The 27,311-nt window shown below is 45.6% G+C and overlaps 1 protein-coding gene across 1 annotated transcript in view; it reads right to left on the bottom strand.

Moving 5' to 3' along the window:
• Positions 1-27,311, bottom strand: part of SLC16A10 (solute carrier family 16 member 10) — a 400,499-nt gene that overhangs the window by 208,794 nt on the left and 164,394 nt on the right. The gene's annotated exons all lie outside the window — the stretch shown is intronic.

Raw genomic sequence — 27,311 nt, 5'->3', positions numbered from 1 at the left:
GAAAAGAGGACAACCATCTGGTCTGTAGGAAACTGCTAAAGACCAGACTGTTCAAGTAAGAAACACTTGTGACCCAGGTTGGTCCTCCGTTGTATTCCATCTGTATGTTTCAGCGCCTGGATGCCCTAGGGATTTGGCGCTATTTATAAATAAAGTAACATAACATAACATCTGTTTGGAGTTGTATAGAACTTTTTTCCACTAGCACCCTTGGAGAGAGGCACAGACAGTAATTTTGCTCTGGAATGCGAGCATTATTTTTATTCCTAAAAATATATATTTATATACATTTTACTCATAAAAATATATATTTTACTGAGCGGAAGTCCTTGACTGTACCTAACTCTGGCGAGAGGCCCTGTAATTGTTTTTGTCCTCACTCTTTTACCTGGGCCCTTGTTCCTGGGTTGCTGTGAAAACGAGGCCTCATCTGCAAAGCAAGTCTACGGCGAGACCCTGTGAGACACTTGGCCCCTCAGGGCCGTGGGGGAGCAGTGCCCCAAAAACACCACGTGCAACCCCCATAGCATGGGCAACTGTGTGCTTACCTGGCTGGGGGCAGAGAAAGCCTTCATCCTGGAGCAGTGGCAGGGGTGGACTGGGAACCAAAAGAGGCCCTGTAAATAATGTTCAAAGTGGCCCTGTATTACACATTTTCAGCAAGCCCAACTCTTTTCCAATAAGAACATTTGAAAATAAAATAAGTTATCACACAAAAGAGGCCCAGGGTCCAGAGGCCTACCGGGAAATTTCCAGAGTTCCCTCTAGGCCAGTCCACCCCTGAGCAGTGGGATTCTCCCTGCAGAACCCTTTGCAGGCCCTAAAGGGCGCACCGGTGATAAACATGCAGGGTGTGTTTCACAGCTCAACCTCTTATGCAAAAGGAAACAAGTGAAGACACATATATAGTCAGTGCTCCAGATAAGATTTTGAAGCAGGAGTATTTTACTCCCTAGTTTGGAGTAAAATGATTATTTATGGTGGAATAAAGTCCCATTCCCAAAATAAGTATTTGCTTGCACCTAGTTATTAATGCCCATTAAAATTATACATGTTTACCTCTTGAGACCAGTCAGTCAGTAATAACAGTGGAGTGTCTTCCTGTGGCAGTACGTGCACTACTGGTCGAAACATATCCATGGAGCTGTGATTGGTGAAAGTCAGGCACATGCTTCTATATGTCGGTTTCTTATTTTTTGGCGGGAGTATTTGTATGCCCTATTTTTTTCTTTTTTGTGAGTATTTGCCCATTTATGGAGTACAAGTGTCTGGCACAGCCCTCACCTCTAGGGCTGAATAATAGAACCACGCCTGGGCGTTGGCACGAAAGTAGTGTGTGAAGGCTTAACTCTGGCGACCACCAGCGATTGGGTACATCGGCCAGTTGGGAGATTCCAATGCTCCTCCATAACCTGGGAGTTTGCTCCATTACTTTGTTTAACCTTCGGATGGGTCCTGAACCACAAGAAGACAACGCCAAATGGACGAAGCCTGAGAGTAAGCCCTGATGCTGCAGTTTGCCAAGTGCAGCCTGGCAATGAAGCTCTGCCAGGGTCCGACACCAGATTTCTGAAGAGACGAGAGGGAACGGGTGGATCAGTGCCCCATTCTCCTGACCTGGTGGGAACATCTAGGCTGAAAGCCTGAAAGGGCCACTCCTTGATTAGCCTTGCTGCTCATCCATGCACGGATTAATCGCAAAGAGGCGGGAGCCTCTCAAAGTCCTGCGTGCTGGTGGCAGATATCAGCCACTGCCTATTTGTTACAATACCAAAAACAAACAAAGGACAATCCAAGGTTTGGTGGCCCTCTGAGGAGTCTACTTTCTTACCTGACCTCTGACCACTGGAGCATGCCTGCATCTGCTCAGTACCAGAAACATAACGTCTGAAAATGACAGAGCTGAGCAACCCCTAGCTTTGAGAGTTTGCCGTCACTCCTTCTGGGCGCCCTCACCAGTGGGCTGTCTGTCCGGCTGCTGGTCTGCAGCACTTCCGTTTCACAGGACCAGCTTTCGCAGAGGAAACATCAGCCATCGCTGGCAATAGTGGACTTTGACTTTCCAATCATCCAAAGTTTGTCAAAGTTTGGTCTAGCGCTTGTCCATTGCAAAATAATGACCTGTATCATTGAGACCTATCCATAACTGTAGGCCTGTCTTTATTATTAATGAGTAGTGGAAAAACATTGCCCTCAGCCAATCAGTTGTTTGCTTATCTCTCCCATTGGTTCCATAGAGAAGCCGACCTCTGTTAGGATTCCTAGGTTGCCCGATGGTCTGGGCTATCGGGTGTGGTTCCAGGATAATCCACTGGACAATGGACTTTACTGTTGACCTTATGCGATAGGGCCACAGCCTCAGAACACTAAAAGACTTTTCCTATTAAAGTTGACTTACCTGTAATATGCACCAGTGATATTTCCCTTTTGCATGGGAAAAAGTAAATTTTTATAACAGCTTTAGTCTGGAACATCTCTAATTGAAGATGTTTTGTATGTACAGTTTCACTTTGCCTTAACCACTCCATTGCCATGTGAAAAGCTCCCAGGACTGCTCAGCCAAGTTACCACTATGTGAGCCGGGGAAAGGATGCAGAAAGCCCTAGTGCCTTGTGTTGGCCGGTATCTCTCCCCTAATAATAACATATATTTCCATATAGAGACTCTGTTGCGCTCCCATCAGTGATGCAAAGCAACCGGATCCGCGCAAGTCCAAAAAATAAATTCTTTTAGTACCCCGGTCTCGCAGATCTTGCGGGCCGGGGTACTAACAGCAATATGCCCCTCGCAGCAGGGGTATTACCGAGCCTTCCCTGCTCCGAGCCTTGACACGGCTGGAGGCTTCCATCGTCCCCCGCCGGTGATCCAGGTACGTTTTTTTTTCTTTTTTTTCCCCTCTCTCCCAACCCCACTTACCTTCTTCTCTTTATTTTTTCGGGAGCAGACGCGCTGGGAACAGAAGTGTTCCCAGCGCGTCCGCTCCCGATGGCCGCCATGGAAAGGGAAGACAGAATCCGTTTTCCCTTCCCAGTGGCCATTTTCTCCGTCATTTTCTTTTTTTCGAAATGCTGCAGTGTTTCGGGGCAAAAAATAAATGCTTTTAGTACCCCGGTCTCGCAGATCTTGCGGGCCTGGGTACTAATAGCAATATGCCCCTCGCAGCGGGGGCATTACCGAGTCTGGAAATGCCCTGGGGCCTTCATTAAAGCCCCCGCTGCGCTCGGGCCTAAAACTATTGCCCCGGGGCATTACCTGACTCAGTAATGCCCCCGCCGCTCTGGGCATATTGCTTATATGGTGTTCAACATTATCCTCGTATTGACCTTATTTGCAGGTCGACTGTAATGCAACAACATAATGAAATAAGAAAACACGACTACTCTTATTTTGTTATTATGCATTCCTGATAACAAAAATGCCTGCTGCCAGACTGTGTGACAGGCAGCTCTCCCAGAAGACTTCAAACTGCCACTAAAACACTCAGAGCAACGGCTCTTGAGATGTCTTTCTTTTAACTCTTTCTCTTTGTAAATGACCAGTCTTTCTTTAGTGTTCTTCTGGGGTTTAGGCCAGAAGAACTTTAGCATCTCTGCACTCAACCACTGATTCCAAACACCAAGGCGGGTTTTGAAGTGTATCTTTATATACTGCTTAAAATGTTTCTTTACAACCCATTGCAAGCAGTAGATTACAGCTCTTGGAAGGGCCCCTGATAAATCCAATTATACAATCTGCAAACTCTTACGGCCCGCAGATTGTCCAGAAGACAAGTAATTCCCTGCGACCACCCAGACTGATGTAAGGGTTACATTTATATATACTCTCTATTATCAAGAGCGACGCAAGTTATGAAAGCATTACAGGCCCCTCCCTCAGGCCTTACCAGACGTTATGGGCCTTGCTGTGCTTAGGCCTTTAACGTGCTCTTCAGTGGCCATAAGGACCACTATGGCCCTCGAACCAGATCTTTATAGCTTAACTAAAGCATTGGAATGTTGACAGTCCCATTGCTGTCAATGCAGGCAGATGGCATTAATGGCTGCCTTAAATTTTCGGTCCCAACATTCCAACGTACACTCATTGGGAAGAATGTTCTATTAGCAATAATGCCCCCAGCAGGGGAGTTGCTAGGTCTGGAAAAGACCCGGGGCTACGCTGCTGTCGGAACTGTCGGGACTGGGGGCTAGCTAGCCTTTTGGTTGTAGCTCCTGAGATTCTATCCGGGGCTACAACCAAAAGATCAGGGGCTATAGCCCCCTGAGCCCCCCTCCCAGCGACGCCTCTGGCCCCCAGTGCCATTATCAGCCGATTTGATCCATTATCCCTAGTTATACACCCTTGCTTCGATCGGGCCTATTAACTTGGGCCATTATTGCTTAAACAGTGGGCGTTGCCGACCGAACAGATTCTAAATGTATTCCACAAAACAGCGGCAAGAAGATATGTTCTGCGATCACAGGCGCACATTGCCCGCTCGGGCAGACATCGCATAGAAGCACAAGGCCACTTGCTATCCATTTCCGTCTGTCGATCTTCCATCCATTCGACCTTATGAGTTATTCTGAAGCGATCGCCCGATCACTCCTGCTAGTGTCTCCATCCATGAGTGTTATGAGTTTGCTTTGCCTTTTCCTGGTCGTCATGATACTGTCCATCCCTGGTATACTCTGTGATGCCTGCTTAGTTAACAAGGCCACTGCCTATTATGCACAAAAGAATGAGCAGACGACATCCATCAGGCTGTTTCCTTTCTTTGTCCATGCAGAATATGTCTAGTTTGCCCTAAAATCTGTGCCGAGGGATCGGTTTTTTGTGGGATATTTAGTAGGCCAAATCCTCCATGTGCTTTTGCCTGGAGATTTCTGCCTATGATGTCACACTAACTGAACCTCACTCGAGGGCAAAGGGCAACCGAGTCATTGAACATATGTGGGCATTCTGGTACAACATACATTTTTCAACTATTGATCTTTTGACACAATTCCCAATACAAAAATCTTAGAGTAATAGAAGGTAAAATGCTAGAATTCAGTTTATGTTATGTCACTAGGATGTATACTGTAAACTGCTGACATCTGCATGGTCTCCAGGTGCTTTGGCAGGTCAGTGGAGAGAGGGGGGAAATGGATGCAAGATAGCTTTGCTGTTTAACTAATGCATTGATATTTCTAGATGGGTGATACATTTTCTGGATGCTACTGGAATATATTATATAGCAAAGTTGGCAGATCATTAATTTTCTGACATTGCCATTATTGTGGATTTCTGCAAGTCCAGGGTTTTCTTGTATATAGTAATGCAATCCAATATTTGAAGAAAAAGATTTATTTTAATTGGTGTTAAAAAAAAAAGCACGTCTCCTGTTGTTGGCTTAGCCGATCCTCTGTTCTGGTAGATTGGGTAATCATTAACTACTTTTATTACAGCGCATAGAAGCATGATGAATCTGGCATGAAGCACTACATGTATATGAAATTGATGTTATTTTATTTTGACCTGATCTCAACGGATTGTTGGGGCCACATCTTCACTCCAGATGTTGAAAAGAACCATTACATGTGTGCAACCTTTGTTTAGTCCCCTTGTTAAACGTGTAACCATCTGGGAATTGCGGCTTATAACAGTTGCCAGAGTACATCAAAGTTTTGAATAGGAATTTCCAAGAGAGCACATCATAAGCCTTATTTGCATCGATAATCAATAAGGCCTGTGCAAATGTCCTCGTGTTAGTGAGCGTGAGCCGACAAAGCACTTGTCTGACTCTGATATAACCATGCCTCATTTTGGGTATCCAGTCTTATCCTTATGGCTAACATCTGGGAAAGATCTAGCTTTGTAATATTAATAATAATAATATTTCATGCTATTATCTGCAACCATTGTTTCTTACTACTCTGGCCTGGACATATGCTCTATTTTATATAGGTAACACCCTTTACAGAAGAGCACCTGCCTACATTTTTAAAATCTCATAAAGATCAGTGTCCTCAACACTTTTCTAAAGAAATGTATATATTTCTAAACAGATATATTATAAACATTCCTGCAGGGTCAGTATAGGGATTTTCCCCAGCATCACCCCACCATCAGTAGGCGCTCTGTTTTCATGTGTTTTAAGCATTGGGTTACATTTGTTTCAGAATTGCCATAATTGGGTTTCATCCACATTTTGAATGACAGACATGCTGCATTCTCTAAATCGAAGCCTGAGTATTGGAAATTAACAAGAGTGTGGAAGAAATTCCATAGAACAGGAAATATGAGCCATGTTCGTTCTCATTAGAGGGGCTCCCACACTGTTGTTAATTGAGTATAGGAGCTATAGGCATGAAAGCAAGTGTGGAGGAAGATAGAGCCAGGTGGTACTCAGCGGGCCAGCGATTGTTCCTAGGTGGAGATATAGGCAATAACGCGTTGGTCAAGATAGAGCCGCGTGGGACTCAGCTGGCCAGCGTTTGTTCCTAGGTGGAGATATAGGCAATAACACGTTGGTCAAGATAGAGCCGCGTGGGACTCAGCGGACCAGCGATTGTTCCTAGGTGGAGATATAGGCAATAAAGCGTTGGTCAAGATAGATCCGCGTGGGACTCAGCGGACCGGCGATTGTTCCTAGGTGGAGATATAGGCAATAACGTGTTGGTCAAGATAGAGCCGCGTGGGACTCAGCGGACCGGCGATTGTTCCTAGGTGGAGATATAGGCAATAAAGCGTTGGTCAAGATAGAGCCGCGTGGGACTCAGCGGACCAGCGATTGTTCCTAGGTGGAGATATAGGCAATAACGTGTTTGTCAAGATAGAGCCGCGTGGGACTCAGCGGACCAGCGATTGTTCCTAGGTGGAGATATAGGCAATAAAGCGTTGGTCAAGGTAGAGCCTTGTGGGACTCCGCAGGCCAGTGTTTGCTTTTCAGTGGAGATATAGGCATGAAAGAAAGGGTGAGCAAAGATAGATCCTCGTTGGACTCCACTGACCAGTGATTGTTCCTTGGAGAGCTGAGGGCAGAGGGTCTGCCTTCTAAATCCAAGCTAAGAGTGGATCCAGACAATTGCCGTCCCAGGTGTGACTATTGGGTCTGTAAGAGTTTCATGCAGAATGTGGCAGTCGATGGTGTCAAATGTAGTGGAGGGCCTGAGAGGGATGAAGGATGCTATCCTTCGCTGGTCACAGGAAAACAAACACAGGGCAAAACGAAGATGCCAACCCCTTTTTGGTTGCATTTTCAAATATTATTGTTCCCAAGAAAATGTATACATTTTCTGGTGGTATGGTTCAGATTGCTTTAATGGTTCTATTCAAGGCCCCCATTTGATTTACAGCGTTAATTTCAGTGGTAATTGAGCGCCGGGTGTCAGTACTTATTAGCTTAGCATTGCTTCTTTGCACTGCTGCTTGTTTGGCGCTACATGTGCTCAGCTTACGCATTAGACTACAGGATATGCCACATTTGGCTGATTGGTGCATGCACGCGGATCCCTGCTGCCAGTATCAAATATTAACCACTTATTAGGGGTAACAAGATAACGGGAACCCTTCAGCTGAGGTAGACATCTTTCACGCTCCAGCAACTCACTCAAGAGCAGTTAAGGCTTCCAATTACAACGTCAAGTGAGACGGAGTTAATCCAATTACACAACGTCAACCCCCGCTGGATCCTCGGGCGCTCAGTAAATTGAATGCCTCAAATAAACTCGAGGTTAACCAAGGATTTGGACCTGCCTAGAGAAGGACACTTATTCTTCAAGGAGCTTTTGTCTAGCCTTTTGCACCCTACAGGTTGATTGCACAATGTTTATATATCTGACTCAAACTAGGAATTGATAAAGTAACTCTTAATTATGCTACTCTCTGTGCCCAGGTACAAAAGAACTCGCCTTTCTAAACCGAGGAATCTGCAATTATTTATAAACGAAGAGTTGTTTTATGTAAGTAAGAGATTGGTAGGCCTGAATGCTGATTTCTCCCATCCAGTAGTCAAACCTACACATTTCATGCAGAAGCACGCAAGTGTCCACGCACCCATTGCCAACTGGCCTCATCTCTAGAGGAGTTCTCTCTAGTGGGCTAACAGTAAGTTCAGATGTCATGGCTGTTGCCTTGCACTCGAATCTCCAACTCGAAGACCCATCAATGTAAAGAAGTGATGGTTCTCCCAGACTTGGGCAACTCAACGTCTCCTACTATTAACTGGACTGAAGTCCCTCATTTATTTTACATGGTCCTTCAAATGGTTTTATCATAGGGCTAATTTCGATTACATTAACAAATAACTCACCACCTGAGCTGGTGGGAAAACATCTGAGTTGCCTCTTTTCTGGTGTTTTCTGACCAGTGGGCCATTGAACTCTTGGGTGTAAATGCCTCTGCCAGGTTGGATGAGGGTCTGGCGAGGGGGTATCTGATAGAGGGAATGGTTTTGTTGAATCCAACAACACATTGGGACCCAGTGAGAGCCACACATGGCCTCCCTGCAAAATCACCCAATCTTAGATCATCCCAAGCTGGTCTAAAATGGTTTGGCTTGCATCCTTTTGCATTGGAAATACCGATTACGCGTTCAGTCCAAAGGATCAAGTGGTGGAGTATAATTAGTGTGGGGAACGCCCCATTGCTGATGTGATCCTGACTGCTTGTCTTCCATCAACGGAACTCGGCGATGCTCCTCCTGACAGGATTTTTCTCAACAGTGGTAGCCGACGTCCGGTAGGGCGGGCTTTACATGATGGACGGTATAGACACCCTATCAGTAGCCAATCCTACTGCCAGGTGGACCGCTGTTTCCTGTTACAAAATGGGGTCTTGGTGTTCGAATGACCTTAAATGTAAATGCTGTGCCCTTCCATACAGAAAAGCCAGAAAGGTGAGGCATCAAAGAAAAATAAAGTTATGACGCCCTGTATTTGGCGCGGATCTGGAATTACAAAAATACACGTGTTGGGAGATACATAGTTTACTAATTTGGTTCTAGGCAGCAATAGTGATAGACTACAAAACACATCAACCGTTTATGAGAAAAGGAAATATATATATATAGAGACTGCCTCCCTGATGACGTGATGAGCACAGAAACCGGTTGGAGGAGAAGATCAGAACACCAGTAGCTGAGAGGTGAATTGTTCAGGGAACCAGAGTGCGCCCCTCCCATCCTGTACTGTTATGTCTATAGAACTCTGGAAGGGGGAAATTCCAGAGTCCAATAGGGTGCTGCACCAGGATGACACATGCCCTGCTTTGGAGTGCCACACTGTGCGTTATTCCCCACTCCCCCCTTACTGTGGGGGATTGGATGTGAGCGGGTTCCCTGCAAACCCGATGACTACATCTACCAGAAGTCCTTGCAGCAGAATTAACACTGATTAACTACAGCTGCACTGGCTCTTACCTGCAAGTTGAGACTACCTCCCTGATGATGTGATGAGCACAGAAACAGGTTGGAGGAGAACCAAAGTGTGCCCCTCCCATCCTGTACTGATATGGATATATATATTTAACATATGATATGATAGGTTCAGTCTATCTGGAAATAACGGAAATTGCTGAACTCCAACGTGCAACAGGAATGAAGAACACATTATGTGAGAGTTCATTCATGTTATTATGTGGCAGAGCCAGGTCGCTTCAACACAACAGGTTTTGCCAACTCTACTTTCTCAAGGGAAATTTCAAGAACTACTTTCCCAGGAGAAATGTCAAGAAAAGGCCCCATCTTTTAATTCTTCACCTTAAACTTAAAAAATCATAATCGGTACACCTAATGAACACCGTAAATGGAACACTAGACCTCAGTCTTTACTTTCTAGGTCCTGCATGTGGAAAACTCAAAGACCCTGTCAATCATGGGTAGTCGTTCCATTGAAATATACATATTTCCAATTTAAAAGTCCATGGGCCTCATTACGACTCAGGCGGTAAGTTACCGCCTGGGCCGTGACTTTACCACCATGGCGTAAACTATGTTTACGCCATGGTGGTAGGCGGACTTACCGCCCCATTCCAACCTTGGCGGGGCGGTAAATCCCCATTTTCCCATTTTCCCTTCCCCATTCCCATTTTGCCCCATAGGGCATAATGGGAGTGGGGAAGGCGTTAATTACGCCACCGTAAATTACGGTGGCGTAATTAACTCCATGGTCCCTTAGCGCCATGGATTTTAACACCTGCTAAAAGCAGGTGTTAAGTCCGCCATGGCGCTAAGGGACCTCGTACTCAGGCGGTAAGGGTCGGCGCTGTTTACACCGCCGTAAAACCCTTACCGCCTGAGTCGTAATGAGGCCCCATGCCTATTATCATTCAAATTGACCATACCAACCATATTATCAGAAATCATGCATCCTTCAAATGTTAGATGTAAAAAATCTAGATGGGCATTAATATTCCATATATGTTTCCCTTTGGATATTTATCAATAATATCGACTTTAATGTTCCAAATTGCCACTTTTATTCAGAAATGTATGAAATTGGCTGAACTTTTTCTCACTTGGGATTTCTTGTTCAGAAATACTAAAAGGATGTAGGAATGAAATGCAGCATAGGTCACACAAAGGTCTACTGTGCCTTCCGGCCTTCTTACGATTGCATCATGCTGAGTGATGCAAGAATCAACTCCTTGCACGAACCGTTATATGTCCTCTTGACATTGTCTCCTGCACCTTAGACCCATTTCATATTCAAAAGGCTTATTTTCCAAATCAATGCCCTTCTGGATCCTTGCAAAGGCCTCCTGATTAGCAGTGATATGAACTGGAGTTGCGTGTCACTCAGAGGGCCTTATTGAGGCTATATGCCCCGATGTGGCAGACTCACCCTGTAGGTAACGGCCCGCCACCCAAGTTAAGGGCCCGAGTGGAGGTCGCTTGTCGCGGTTTTTGTCCGCTTGTTTCCCCATATGTGTGCGTGTAATTGGCCTTGTTTGGATTGCAGCCAAGCCCATTACATGACACGGCTCTAGTAGGTTGCGCGACTTGCACAGCGTTTGCCACAGCGACTCGCGCGCAATTCATCAGGAAGTGTGCAAAGGCGGCGGCTGTGCTCACGGTCACGTTTGGATCACTTGCAATGAACACCTGCTTCCAGGCACAAAGACACAAGGAGAGGAAAACGCATTGTGCCGGAGGACGGCCTGCTCTGACCCATGAGTTATTTTCATAGCATGGACGGTTGTACAGTTTTTCTTCTAAAAACAAGCGTACTTGGAAACCCACATGATATCACCACCCTGCCATGTCATGAACCATCATGTTGACAACAAGCTTAAAGGCCAGACAAGACAACAAGGTGTTTAATGCAGGTACACAGACAAGCCCCGAATTGTACAGTAATACCCTCCCGCAAACAGCGTATTGTCCTTTATGGCCTGCAAGTACACCTTAGTCTTCCTCCCAGGCCACTCCCTCCTTTTGGATAGGCTTAGGCATTTGGTGCTGATGGGACATTCGCATCTGAGAGGCCCCTCACAGACCATTCTCTAGCCAATAGGAGTCCCATCAACGCCAAATGCCTGAACATATGCAGAAGAGAAAACCCCTGTTTGACAGGTTAGCCATGATGTCAGCTACACTGACATGCAAAAAAGGGATTCTTCTGCATTTTTCATAACAGCAAGCCAGAGGTTTGTGACAACCATTCTTTTAAAATAGAGTAGTGCAAAAAGAAAAAAAACGTTTCTGGCCATGCATTATTTTACATTCTGGTACTTCTAGTTTTCCATTAATTCAGCGAAAAATAAACCTAACCCAATAATCTTGTGACGGAGCATTTTTTTTTCTCAGAATTGACACATGAAAAGGTTGCTTTAATAGGAGATTTGTACTTTGCAAATAAAATTATCAGAGCGCTCAAGTTACCATCGCATGCGTGAGAGGACCCTCCAGTCCTGGATTCTTCAATTTGAAGTTTTTTTTCCCCACTTGGAATTTAGGAAAACTACAAGTCCGAGAATTCCAATAAAAAATGGACTGGGTGGCTTTCTCGCAAATGTTCATGGGAAACTTTAGAGCTCTGCACTGTATGCCAATATTAATGTGAGCCTTGAAATACAAAATGTAACTATTTTTTACCAAGTGCCGCATGAAAGGTATGTTTCAAAGTGCCCAAACTGTACAGTGGGTTAAAATTCCAGCTTCACTGTTTAAACAAACTGTGTGATCCTGGGCAAACAATCCCTTCTAGTAAAGAGCACTGGCCTGAGCAGCGCCAACATTAATTTCCTCCACCTGCCAGTCACCAAAGTACATGAGCTGCCCAGAGTACTCCCATGCAAAGGAATGAGTGAATCTCTTTGCTATGGCCTGTTATGCTATGTCTTGTATAGCAGTCTACCCTCTTCGCTGTTTCTGGGAATTTCAGGACCTGCAGGAGGCAGCATGGGGCTAACTTAGGAACAGGCAAGGTTTCTTTGTAGCAATGTTTTATGAGTGCAGATATGAGAAGATAGGGCTCTCTGTGGTGTGTAAATTGTGTTCACTGTGTGACTTGTCTGGAGCAGTAAATAATTTGCGCTCAAGCTTGATAACGTAAATTGATTGGAGTGAATGTTGGGCTGGTGTTTGAGGAGTGTGGAGGATTGAGTTTGTGCATCGATGGTGAGCTAGGGTACTATGTAGGGACATCTGGTGTGCACACATGCCTTCTGGTGGTGTACATTCCATTGTGTACCCTATGTTTTTTCTGTGGGGATGTTGTGTTTAGAGATGTGTGTTGGTTAGGGAAGGATATAGTACGACTTGCTGGTGCTGTTATCATATATTGCACAACAGACCTGGTAATAACTGGGGGCAACCTTTTTCACTTTGACAACATTGCAGTTCGGCACATTTATCTGCTTACATCAATGCCTTGTTATGCCATATGCAATTTTAGGCTAACTCTTACTAAATCAGGTCATAAACCAGGTCATAAGGCAGTAAGCCATGGCAACAAAATGCAGGGCTCATGGTTTCTATTCAGTTTCCCAGGACCTCCCTTATTACTGCCCATTATTCCTCAGACACTCCATTTGTAGCACTGCATACATGCCAACATGCCCCACCCCGGCAACTAGTCCAGTCCCAGTTTTGACTTTGTATTCTGGTATTTTAGCAATTATGGCAGCACTCAATATTACATGGGATAATGGTAAAATGTAGATGGATGTGGACCATCAACTAACAACTGACAAAGCCAACAAGTCACCACATGCATGATGATATGAGCCAGTCCTTGATGTTCACTTGCATGCTGGTCCTTGTAGGCCATACCTATGACAGAAAGGACAAAAATGGCAGTCCAGCATTCAACAGGAGATGCTCAGACTGGCCCACATTGTCACAAACAACGTGTGGCTACCTGGGAACTATTCAAGGGAGCCAAGGACCAGAAGGGTGACAACTCAAGAAGCTGAGGACCAAAGGAGAGCGACCCACCAAGGAGCCAAGGAACAGTTGGGCGATAGACCAGAGAAGCCAATGATATAGTTTTAAATAATATATACACAAGAAAAGGAAACAAGAGATAACAAATGTCATACAATTCAATTACAATAAACATTTTTGTTGTAACACACTATGTCTGTGCTCTCTGTATGTATAATAATGCTATTGTGTTATCTTTCTTACTTTTGGGACCTATCCACTGCATTTAACGTGTGCGCTTGTTTTTTCTGCTTATTTGGATGGGAGTCAGTTTGTTTTGGGCTTGTTTTGCAAGGACATTCGGCTTATTTTTGCCTCCTGACCTGGCAACCCTGTGGATAGTTAGTGGCAGGGCCTAGGTTTGAATCCTCAGCAGGGGAAAAGCAAAAAAATAAAAACAAAGGTGGCCTTTCCACCATCCTGGAAGGGTACTCCAGGTCACATAATGTAAGGGAATGAGGACGGATTTTCCAACGAAGTAAAGGAACATTGTACCCTTTAGTTCCATCCCACTTTGACCTCTTCATACAGTTATAATTCGCACCTGGAGTGGAACCCTGACACCGGAGCAGCCCATCAAGCCTACAGGGCTACTGGCCAATAACCCCTGAGTTTGCCCAATTTTCCAGAGATCTGGATGCCTGTCAGGATCTCTTTGGGTGCCTTCTTCACCTCTCCCCACACTTAAGTTGACTTTCTTACTACCCCCTTGCTTCTTCCTCCTCTCTGCTCTGCCCCTGCGGCAGTCCTTTTAGCCTTAAATACAACAAAAAAAAGGTTTCTGCTGACTTGGCCGTCAAGCGTCGATGGCTTGGTGTAAATCCCTGCAAAGTACACTCTGCAATTATTCTTTTGCTCTGTTAATAGACTACCACAACTCCACACCAGTGGTCGAAGTGAGCGGGAACTGTCGGGAGCAGTGTTCCACTACTTTATTTTTACTCTTAACAGCTTCAGTACCTTTGTAAACATTTTCACCATTCCAGAAACTGTTCTTTTGGAAGTTAAAGCACACTTCTCCACTTCACCACTGGATATCAGTAACAGCTAAACTGAAATCTATTTCAACTCCATTGATTGTCAACCAGCATGACTGCAACCCTTGAAAAATGTGTTATAAGTTGTTCCCTTCCATCCTTTGCTGTCCCCACTAGAGTCAGAGTTCCACTACTTTTTTGGTACACTTCTAGCACTGCTGCACACCCAAACACTATGATCAGAGGTAAGACCCTGCTGTGTGGCTATGAAGTGCTTGTCGAATATAGTTCTGTAGACCGCTTTCGTGCTGATATTTGTGTTAGGGAATGGTTGTAGCCCAAGTAGTGACTGGCCAGCTAGTCAGATAGCCAGCGGTGGAAGGAAGCTGGGATGGCGGGGCCTTGCGCAACCACCCCCTATGCCGAGGCCCATTGAGAGAGCAGATGCAGGGAGACAAGCCGGCGATATCTGTGGTGCGTTTACTTTACAAGTGGGGATTGCACTGAAGCAGCTAAAGGAAAAAATAAAAACACGTGGCCCAGCGAGCAAAACACTGCGTTCATACATTAGGTGATGGCTTGGCCCATACGACTGGGATGTATATATATATTTATTTATTTAAGAAAACATCCCAGAAACTCCATTAGCAAACAGTAACAAGAAAGTGAAAAATAAAGTTCTTTTCTTGAAAATGTTCTATAAATGAAACGATTGTTGGTGCTTGGCTGTTTTCGGAAAGACTTTGAAGAGTTTTCTAGATGGATGGGGCGGAAACCAGGAGCGAGCACCTTGGAGTATGGAGCTGGCAAAGGGCCTCCCTCCTGGAAGCCATGCCGGCCGCAATGGGCGCCTTTGTCCTCTGGGTAATTGAGATGGCGGGTGGCCGCCATTAGAGGTGGGATAAGCCATCATCTCTATTATGAGCGCAGTCTCCCTGGGGGGGGGGATCCTTATCTCTAAACCCCACTTAACATAAGAATCGCCCAAACGCGCTCTTGCATATCAAGAGCCTTTCCTCTGTAATCCACCCTGAGTCACACTGCCCCTGCCAGGCCAGAACCGCCGCCCCTCGCCACAGAAGCTTCTCTCCAACTCTGTACCAGCACAGCGAGGGTTAACTCCACCAGAATACAATAGTTATGCTCCTAAAAAAGCCATTGGGAGCTTTCATCAAGACAAATATATTTAAACAGATATTTTTTTTAATTGCAATTGTGTTTTGGAAATTAAGCAATTGTAAGACACATCGGCTGCTTCCAAAATGGCGGCGACAGCGAAGTCAAATCTTGCGGGAATAGGAGAATGCTTAACATCTAAGGATGCAACAAGGAATTAAGAAATAGCTGTGAGGATCACACACAATACCTGTTTTAATTTATTTGCACGACTAATCGATAGTGGAAATGTTGCAAAAATATTTTTGTTGCCATCTTGCCAAGTTAGCGGGAATATTGTTGTAATAGGATGCATTACGTGAATGTGCCTTGACAAAACCCCACGAGGGTGAAACACAATGCACGTGCACCATTAGGCTTGTGCTTATGTTTTAGATTTGCCTACTACCAAAAATGTTCAATTAAGTTATCCTTATAATCTTACTCGCTGAACTAAGATTGCAATAAATCTGTTGCCTAAAAATCAAAATTTTGGAGCCCAGTGCAGCACTTAGTTCTACTCAAAATTCTAAAGTGCACAAAAATGCTTATTATGTAACATGCATATATGATGGTTTCCCACTAATATGGTACTAGTTCCACTGTTCATAATTCAGACCTAGAGCCCAGCGCAGGGAGTCTAGGAAGTGGTTTTATAGAATTGTTTTTGTATTAGGGCTGCGGGGTGAATAGCAGTCTTACCCAGGCACGTGCAGCAGGGCTGATATAACAGAACCCCAAGACAATGATTCCAAATAATTAAGGGGAGGGTCCATTCTCATGAATTGATATTTACTTAATCTTCCAATATCTAAAGGCCAAGTTTCCAAGTCCGGCAGAACAAAAGAAGCGAAAAGTTTGCTCTTTGCATCAATTAGGGCTATTGGTCGATAATGGAGTGGATAAAGGTGATCACCCTTTTTTATGAATTGGGACGATTATTGAACATTTCCAAGTGCTCAGAGTGGATTTTGTTTTCACGATGTTATCATATAGGATAGCCAGTAATCTAGCCCACAGTTATGGACCATATAAGAAAAACACCAGAACCAATATATCCTGAACAACCCAGTACAGGGGATTTATTTATTCTATTTATTTGCATTTTTAAAGTGCTCACACAGCCCGGGGGCATCGAGGCGCTGTTACAGAATTCTTTTGTTGTTGTTGTCTTAGTTGCATATTTATAACGCGCTTAAATACCCAGAGGTTTCTAAGCGCAGACCCGGAGATCGAACCTGTGTTGCTTCGTGTCATCTTGCTTCCAAGGCAAGCACGTTGTCACTGAGCTATCCTCCAGGGATGCATTCCCCGCCCTTTGTGAGCAGACTCAGGGCATTCCCAGGGAGAAAGCAAGAAGGCGATGATAATGCTTCCAAGAAGACAAGGAGCGTGGGTATGAACGATGAAGGATCAGCGGTTTCACAATTCCCACTGTTAGAGAAAGGAGGGGGTCGACCACAATGTATACTATGGCCCCAGATGGATAAGGATTATTTAAAATGCACACTGCCGAGTTTGACTTCCGGTGCGGGGAAAAGGGGTCAAGGAATTAGAGAAAAGGACATCAGGAATGATGTTAGCTATAGGCGATATAAAAGGCCTATTGTCAGCCATTCTAGGGGAAAGATCTGATGACATTTGAAAAAGAGCAGGATACTCAAAGTAATTGCACAGAACACAGTGCATGATGGAGCGCCATTCAATAATTGTAGAGCAGACCTATGGCAAGTGCTTAGAGTACAATATCCAGATACATCGGATAATGGGGCAATATTGACTCGGAAAAAGAGGCAGGATGAAGACTACATTGCTTTTATTCAGGATATTCAATACAAATGGAGCGCAGAGACACATGAACCGTGGGATAATGTAGCATTATTTTACCATGTATTATGTCAGGGACTGCCATTACAGAGGCAGTTAAAGAAACAGGGGGAATGGAAGCAAAACCATGGCCAGAGATATAATTGGCAATCGTGCATTATTGCAGAATACTAAAAGAAAAAGATAAGAAATAAGCTGAGGGTAGAAAGCAAGAAGGGCAGCTCAAACGGTCGGACTGGAGTATAGTCAATTAACTCCTCAAACTGGCCCACTTTAGCCAAATAAGTGGTCCATTTTGACTGGCCCACAATAACATTTTGCTTTTTTGGTACAGCCATTGCCCTATTGCCCTATAGGTCAGTTAGAGCCTGGTGGCTCAACCATAATGTATGAGGGGGCATCCACCCAGTGGCCCCCTCACCCATTATGGAGGAGCAATGGAGCCAGCCCAGTGAAACACTGAGCACGCCCTAAGCTGTTTTTTACAACAGCTAAGTGAGTGCTCCTGGGCTGGCTGAACTGTCAAAGGGAAACACTGTTTTCCCTTTGAGAGTTTAGTTCAGTTCCCCAGTCTATCATAGATGTCCAGTAAAAAGATCATGCCTGCCCCTGCCCCCCCCCCAGCACCAGTTGAAAACGGTTTGGCTTTTTACACATTTTTTTAAAAAAAAGTATGTTCTAAAATGCAACATTTTAACCCCTGACCCCCATTTGATTGGTTCAGACTCCCTCGCTATACTTGGTCGCTATGGAATATCTGGTGGAAACATTTATGCCCCGCCACTTAAAAAATTCATCGGCCACCACTGGCCCTGGGACTGTGCTGGGAGCAGGGTGGGGCAGCCCAGGTATTGTGGTGGGAGTAAGATGGGTGGGTGCCAGGGGATAGTGGTGGGAGCAGGGTTTGGAGAGCCCAGGGTCTGTCATGGGGTGGGTGGGGAGAGCACAGGGTCTGGGCTAGGAGTGGGATGAGGGAGGCCAGAGACTGTGATGGGAGCAGGTGGGGGAGCCCAGGGCTTATACTGGGAGCAGAGTGCGATGACGGCGCGCGATAATTCATAGCCATTTGAACTTACTGTCCATTTGGCATTTTGAGGGGGGGGGGCAGGCTTGTCCACATTTTGCTTGGGGGATCCAGGCCTAAAACGTTTGAAGACCACTGCCCTAGAGGGAGCAGTGTTGGAAGTACAGAGCAAATAAAACAGTTCCCACAGCAAAATAATATAGCCAATGCCCAAGATCAGAATGGAAACAATTATGTGCCGAGAGGCAGAGGGAATGGGCCTCGAGGAGAAGGACGAGGAGGATTTCAAAACCCTCAAGGAAGTGGAGGGTTTAATGGTGGAAAATCATTAATATGTTGGAATTGTGGAACACTTGGGCACATGGCTAGAGTATGTAGAAGTAGAGCAGCCATGCCACAGCAGAATGGCCAATCTTCAAGAAGGGGGGGGAGGGGTGGGATATGCTCCAAAATATAACACAGATTCACAAGGATGTTATGCCCAAGATCACACTCTAAATCAGGCATACGCGCCACAACGTCACAACCACAGCAATTCCAACAAGTACCAATGCAAACACAATCATTGCAGGGGCAGCAACAGCAAACACCCATGCAGATGCAACAGGCACCCACTCAACACATACAATACATTGCAATGCAATAGACAGGTGCGTTACAATGGCAGATGGACACCGGAGCTACGCGGGTAGTCAAACCCACTAGGGAGTGGGACTGTGGTTGGAGTAAATCCTTTCACAGGCACAGAGATGAGAGATGAATGTATACCCACAATAGGACAGCCCACAGAGCGACCTGATGTGTTCAGTACTATCTGTAACACCAGACCACCAGAGCAACCAAGTGTTAAGGTGACGATAGGAGGCAAGACGTAGTCATTTCTTGTGGACACTGGAGCAACTCGTTCATGTGTCTGCGAGGGAAAATGTTGAATGTCAGGCATTGCCATGAATGCTCAGGGATTTACTGGGGCAACGACTTTATTTCCATTTACAGACAAATTACCTATTTTTATAGGGGAACACAACATGTCTATGCCATTGCTATAGTCTAAACAGACACCAGTGAATATATTAAGACGTGATCTAATGACAAAACATAACATGACAACGGGCCTCATTACGGCTTTGGCGGTAGCCATGCCTCTATTGGCGGCATGGCTGCCTCCAAAACCGGGTCCGGGTTCCCTGAATGGGGAATTACCAGGTAATTCTGAGTTTGGAGGGCCTGGTAATTCCTCCCTCAGGGAACCCGGGCCCGGACCTTCCCCATTCCCATTCGAGCCCCCATAGGGCTCAATGGGAATGGGTGCAGGGAGCTGGCAATGGGCTGATTACGACAGGCCCGTTGTTAGCTCCCTGGTCCCTTCGCGGGACCCAGTAATGACGCCTGGTTTTACCAGGCGTCCTTACCGGGTACCGCGAGGGGACCTCGTAATCAGGCGGAATGGGTTTAACGGGTCCGCATCCATTAGCGGCACCCGTTAACCCATTCCGCCTGACTCGTAATGAGGCCCAATATCTTTTACTGACAAAGGTATAACGTGTTCCACCCCGGGGACACATTATATAAATGTGAGGGAATTTATATTAGCCTTTGCAGGAAAGAAAACCTTAAGGGGAGTCCCTCTAGATGAGGAAGTGCTCTTGTATGGAGTGAACGTTTTATTATCATGGTTATCTAAATTAACAGGTAAAATAATAAGGCTGCCGGATACATTTTGTTTTCAGGCCAGAAATTCCCATGAATGATGAGGAAGGGCAAGTTATTCCTTTGGAATTAGAAGCAGCAGTGGTAAGAGAAGAAAGGCTGATGCTTCATGGGACAGACGACGAGGGAAGAGGATGGAGAACAGTGATAGCCCTCAATGAAGGATATAGACTGACAGACTGGACACATGAGGAACTATTCAGGGATGACTATTCAGATGACAAATTAGTATTCTTTTTCAGACCGGCACACTCCAAGTCTGCAGGCGGCTGCCATCCCGCCGACAGGTCTGACCAGGCGGGCAGGACGGCAGCCACTCGCAGACTTTCACGGAAGCACCGGCACCGTTATTAACGGTGCCGGTGCTTCCGTCTTCCCCATTCCCATTGAGTCCTATGGGCCTCAAATGGGGATTAAAACATTTTCGGCGCTTGACTTCCGGGAACACCAGGGTAGTAATTCCCTGGTGTTTTTGTGAAGCCAGGCACTGGAAAAATACACAAGTCTGGCAGCAGCCTGCCGGTTTTACCAGCACGGCTACCGCCAGACTCGTAATGAGGCCCATCTTTTCAGTCCCATAATATAAATATGCCAAAGTGGCAATGCCTTTAAAAGGCTATGTATCACGTGTTACAGTAAAAAAAGTAATAAAAATACACATTGAAATCCTTTTTTAAAATGTATCTCATATTCCTGCACCGATGGCCCTACCGACCTGCTCATTGCCATGGTGAGTTCGGCCCACTTGCTACATTTGGCCCTCCAGCGATACAAGTTGTGCACCCCTGCTCTACCCCATGTCCGATCTTGCTTCCCACACTCTCTGCCTTTGCCGCAGGTCTTGGGAACAAATCTGGATAGCAGGAAAGGGGGGATACAGGTGTGGCACACTCCTGTGCTGCTGATGACTTCTTCACTGTGCCATTACATATGAAAGAAAGCAGCGAATGCATGCGCCCGCTCATTGAGGGTGTGGGTGGGGGATGGTGGCTAGATCTGCCCAGGAGAGGGTGCGGGTTCTGCGCTGCTTTCGCGGACAGGACCCAAATTGTGTACCCAGTCCAATTTCAACATCCCCCCTAAGTATGCACTAAAACAACAGCTGTGTAGAAAACACCTCCTGCAAAATGGAACTAACCCAAGTGCAACACGTTGCAATTGACCAACCAGAACCATGTGATAAAAAATCAATAACATTACTCAAAAGGCTTAGATGCATCTGGGTTAGGTGCGCTATACAAATGGCAAAATAAATAAATAAATAAATAAAAATATTAATCAAACAGGCTAGATATAGCAATCTGTGAGGGTTAAATTTCAAGTGGGCAGCCTTGAGCATTTTTTTGTTTAATTATTGGAGCAAATTCTTCTGGAAATGTATTTCTACACTTGAGTAGCATGGGGTTCAACTTTGAAGAGCTTGTTATAGCATACTTGGTCTCTTACTTAAAGTAACAACTACAAACAATTCCCATGGATACCTGAACAGGCCACATTCCCTCAACCTGCAGGTTCTTATGTACTTCTTTGAATCCCTTGGGGTCATCTGGGGGATGCAATTTTGGTCTCACGCATCCCTTGCTGTTGTGGTGATAAGTAGAGCAAATTCTTTGACCAGCAAATCACTTGGAAATTAGGCCACCATTGACACAATGGTACATCTTCCTGAAACCCCACGTGGCATGCAAGTCTGCTACTATTCTCCCTAGTTTCCCACATGAAGAATTTCAAACAATAATTCAGGGAAAGAAACATGTTGAAAATGGAAGGGCTACACACTTGAAGAGCAAACTAGAGATAATGATTTCTACGTCTCATTTGAGTTCAATGCACATTTGTATTCACTCTTACTCATGCTATCTCTCTTTGGGGAACATGTGTTTAGGTTGACACCCAACTGGTTGAATTTTCGCTCCCTCATTTTTTTATCAGAAGGTTTGGTTCAGGTCAGGTAATTTCAATTGGGGTGGGTGGGTACCATGTATGGGGTGTCTCGCTCGTATTTGTGGGATAAAATGTGGTACAAAAAATATTCAACCAGTTAAAAGTTTGATTAAACACAGAACCATATGTTTTATCATGCTCTGTCACAGTGTTTGAATGGTAGATTTTCGCACTTGTGTTACACTGAGACGCAGATAAGCAATTCATTTTGAACACACTATTGGTGGCAATAGTCATATATTTGGTATGCCACACTCGCCAAATTACTTTTTTGTTGAATGGATTTTTTGCAGAATCTTTTGCACTCTTTTTTACCACAAACTCGCAGATGGTCAGTAAGGGAAAGGGATATAGTAAGGGGGTTAGGAAGCTAGAAGAGGTGTGCAGGGGTTTCCCCCCGCAGTTTGTCGTAAATTTGGCAAAACAGGTTCAAGCAAAATGCCATTTGGCTATTTATTTTTCAGAAGGGCTCCTTTGGTTATTAGGGTATAGCTCAGCGGCAACGTGCTCGCCTTGGAAACAAGACGACACGAAGCAACCCAGGTACGATCCCGGGTCCGCGCTTAGAAACCTCTGGATATGAAGCGCGTTATGAATACACAACTAAGTCATACTCCTGTAACAGCACCTCAATGCCCCTGGGCTGTGTGAGCGCTTTAAAAATCCAAAAAATAAATAAATAAGGTGAGAGCACCTCAGAATACGTTGACAATGTCTTCTAAATGGTGTAGGTATCTGAGCAGTGATGGCAGGGCAACTTTGATTGGGTGATAGTGTATGTAAAGCGCTTTGGAGAAAGCGCTATACACATTTTTTGTTTAAACATGGTGAGTACCTGGACAAATAATGGTATTGCCCGGCAGATAGTGCCAGTGGCTGCCCGTCATAGCAATACCTGGTAAATGAGAGTAATAACTGGGCGTATAATGCCAGTGCCTTGGACATTTTAATGTCAATATCGGCCTTCGTCAATGGCCGTTGCACAGCATGTCTGAAAGCAGAGAGCACTGTGTGGGCCTAATTCAAGGAACTTTTAGCACGGTGCAAAGTGGCTTTGCACTGCAAAAGTATTCTTTGCATGGTGCTAAACGGGCGGTGCAAAGAGTAGTTTTGCAGTGCAAAGTTACTTTGCTCCACAAAAATACACTTTGCACCACTCTGTGAATCAGGGTGTTTGATGGCAGTGCAAAGTCATGTTGCACCGCGCTAAGAATTAGGACCTGTGCGTGTGTGTGTTTATGGAAAACTTCATAAGCAGCTGTTGTGCTTAGTGACCCTTTGGCGAAAGGGCCCACCCGACGACTTTATTATGAGTAAACCCAACTCACCCATCATGTGTAACTTAAGAGTCACTCATAGTAACGTGGACCCCTTAAAAGTTTGTATTAGATAAATGAGGAGTCCCGGGTGTGAGACTCTGTTTTCCTCAAAGAGGCCTCGCCATGAGTGTGGCAAAAAGCCAAGGCATGGAACTCAAGGAGTGGTGCCTACACATGCGAAGAGGCCATTTTCTGCATAACTGCGACTCTGTGTTACCTGCTAGGATTCTCAGTGTGGCAGCGTACATGGGGTTCTTTCAGGACGTGTTGGAAAGAACAGGACGGATCCCTTACTAAGCGGATTACAGTGGGATTTCCGATGTACTAATTACTTGTAATGAAAGGGCCGAGGGCAGCTGTGGGTGCTTAAATCAATATAACGCGTTTCAGCCAGAGGTGCTCTCGCACGCGGGGCCTCAATCGGGCATCCAGACCCACTCGCCGCTTCATGCTAAAATGGCGGCATGCGTTGCAAGAAATTGAGGCGATACTGATTTACACTGTCACAAGAAAAGCACCCTTCTGAGGCGCCAAACATTCTCCATAAAAAAAAAAGAATTAGTGAGTCGTAATATGCATTATTAAAACCCAGGTGCGAAAGCTTTACCCAGTGTTTTAATCCAGGGTGTTATTGGATAGGAATTGCTGCAATGGTTAATATGGATGTTTAAAAATATTGATTTTATATAAAAACAAAAAGTGAAAATAATGAGATTTTTTTTGGACATGTTACATTTTCTGTTCAAAGCTTTAAGGTTTGGTGTGCATAGAACCACCTTCTCTTTGGGCAGCAAAATGTAAGTCACCATAACCGTGACGCTTCTGGTTGAATATGGTCCTAGGTTACAACAATGCACCGATCTGGTCCCATTGCTTTATCAATATGGCCCAACAGTCAACTTATACCCAAAGCTCCTCTCCTAAAGCCAACCCGCCTTCTCGGGCCTACTAGCCCCGCTACTATTTGATCTCACTGCCTCTCAGTAGGACCTCCCTAAGAACCGATGGGCCATTCATGACCCCTGTGGCGTCCTCTCTTGGTCACCTTATAGTAGTGAATCCTCTTTCAGACTCTCTGTCCACACTGAAACAAGTCCGGCTCTTGCCCCGCTCATCCTCGTACCATTTCATCAGACCCCAGGACCCTTGCGACACCTGTCCAAGCAGAAACAAAGCAGACCCTTCCTCCCTAACAGCCATTTGGCCCCTGATTAAGTACATAAACAACAATGGCCGCTGCTGGTCTAGCCAATCGGTACAACATCTCCCACAGCACAATAAATCACTTCTTTCGTTACTTGGACCGGACCCATCCAAGAAGGCCCTTAGACAGCTTTATCAAAACCACCTGCCACCACCCTGCCACCAATTAAGGGAGGTAGGACAGTTATGCTGTCTAACGTAAAGGTCACATCCCAGTTCCCCTAGCTCTGTCTCCATGCAGGGGCCAATCAGCTTCCTGCAATGTCCCGCAATGCTCTTAGATGTAGCTTCAACTGCTTGAAATCCTTCTGGGAAGGCCCCAAAGCCTCTGTTCATCCTGGAGACTCTGCAGGTCGCACCATGCAGATGACAGCTGACATGTTGTTACGTGGAAAAGGTTGTTTGAATGTGATAGTTCTGTGGCTATAACAGCACCACAAACTTAGCCCATCATTAAGATCTGGTCTACTCATCAAACAAATGCAAAGTTCTCCTACTCAGCCCTCATAAATGTACTTTTTTTTCCTGGGCCTACCGGCCTTATCTAGCATGTGACCTTAAGGAGGTGTTTAGGAATGGTTGGCCCTCACCTATGTGAAGCTCCCGGCTTTCATGACTCACATGGCCGTCTTGCGTAATCATCTCAAGAGAGCCATTCTTTGGCCTTCAGCCTCAGTTAACTAGTCTGTACTGAACCCGGGCCTCAAAAAGGGCCCTCTCACCCTCCCCTCACGAAGATTCTTTCCATTGGCCGCACAACCCTACGCCACTTGGTCCGTGCTGAAACAAATCTGGCTTTTCTCCCTCTCAACAGCTTGCTCCGATGACTTCTTCTATTGGCCCTGTGCCGTCATGCTGCGGTGAAGCAAGGCAGGCACTGCGTCCCTAATAACCATTTGCCTCTAATTAAACATAACCTGAAGTTGGGATACCTTCCTGCAGTGTTCCTGGCACTAAAAAAAGCTCTTCCCTGGAGGAGTTATTTCTGTCTCATACCCTTACTTGACTTTCATTTTGTTGGCACATTTTGATTCAAACTTCCTCAACCTATTCAAGTGCAAGTCTGTTCCAATAGGAGTGCGCCCCAACTTGTCGAAACAAACCTTGGTGCCGGAATGTTATTTCATTCAGTGTCATCTCTTCGGTGTCATCTCTGTAACCAAATCTTTGCCAAAACCCTTCAATTCGTTGGGATTTTTGACCGGCTTTGTGAGTAGTCGTCGGCCTTTAAGGTCCTCTCCCAGCTCATGCTTTGGAAGGCTGATTTTCACACCACAGTAGGCCTCAGCATTGCTCCTGTACCAGTCTCAAAACCGTCTCAACATTTTTTATTGAGCGTGTTCTGGTTTTCATAGTTACCAGCTCTCGTACCACTGTCTAGCTACACCTCTAATCTCTGCTGCCAGATGCCACGCTGACCAGTTTGTGTACCTCCGTGAAGTACCCACATCATCAGATGTAGAGTTAAACACCCAACATGTCTGGGCAGAAACCCCAGAGGCCATGCCAACTCCCAAGGAACCCTTTGTCATAGGAAGAGTGTCAACTTTTCCAAGCCTCGTGGAGAAGGAGATGCCTCTATGCTGTTGAACATAGAGGAGAGTGTAGTATATAGCTCATCACAACTGCAGAATCTACAGCAGCAAAAATATCTACAACAATTTATGGAATCAAATGTCTCAAAAGGATATGCTTTAGCTCTCCTGCTCAACGGCGCCAAAGCCTGTGCCAGGGAACGCCGCTAAGTGGATGCCAAACAAATGCAACCAAGGCAACCTCTAAGCAAGTGGACGCCAGGCACAGATGAGATGGTCTCTTGGAATTAAATAATACATGGTAAAAGGGCCCCCAATGTTAATAGTTCATTTTCACTGGAATCAGTGGCTGTGTCCCAGCGGATGATGAAAGAGGCTGTGGGCCTCATTACGAGGCTGCCGCCGGTATCCATTTTTTTCCAGCACCCTCGAATGGGCAATTACCGGATCATGCCGAGTTTGGCGGACCCGGTAATTGCCCATTTGCGGGTGCCGGTAATAAGGGACTCCCCATCCCCATTCAGCCCAATAGGGCTGAATGGGAATGGGGAGGGTGGTAGCACCGGTAACGTTAATAACGGTACCGGTGCTACCATGCTGTTCTGCTCACAGGTGCCGGTACGAGCCACCAGGCCAGACCTGGTGGCTGAAAGGGCACCCACGAGCAGAACTCCTAGTATGGCGGTACAATAGCAACGGTGCCAGTAGCGATACTGGCGCCGTTGTTGCCTTACCGCCAGCCTCGTAATGAGGCCCTCTGTCTCTGATAATGGAGCGTATGGTTATCAAGCTTCCAAGTATGGATACGTTGGTTGGAGGGGGATTTTAATTGTTGCTGTTTACAGGATGAAGCGTTGAGTTTGATGCTTAGGCCTATGAAACAGAATACATTACCAAGATGGAAAGCTTGGTGTGAGGTTTGGGGTGAATGGCACACCCATAAGTTAAATGGAGCCGAGGCAGGCAACCTTCCCCCTAACCCAGCCTGGAAAAGTGGTCCCCATTCTTCCTTTATAGATTACATTTTTACCTCTGATATCCTAGTTTCTCATTGTACCTGTCGTCAAGTTAAAGAATCTTTGGAAAGGGACCATGCATGCCTACAATTAATGATCAAATCCATGGGTTGGGATGTCGTTCAAGGCTCCCATTCCATGAAAGTGGAATGCAGTCAGGCCGGCAACCGTCTGATTTGGAAAGGGTTGTTAGTGGACACATGTAATGTGCTTC

Source organism: Ambystoma mexicanum, chromosome 4q (assembly GCF_040938575.1).
Source record: "Ambystoma mexicanum isolate Mex_15411 chromosome 4q, UKY_AmexF1_1, whole genome shotgun sequence".
Taxonomy (NCBI): Eukaryota; Metazoa; Chordata; class Amphibia; order Caudata; family Ambystomatidae; genus Ambystoma; species Ambystoma mexicanum.
The sequence above is the reverse complement of the archived record's forward strand: the minus strand, read 5'-3'. Positions and strand labels throughout refer to the sequence as shown.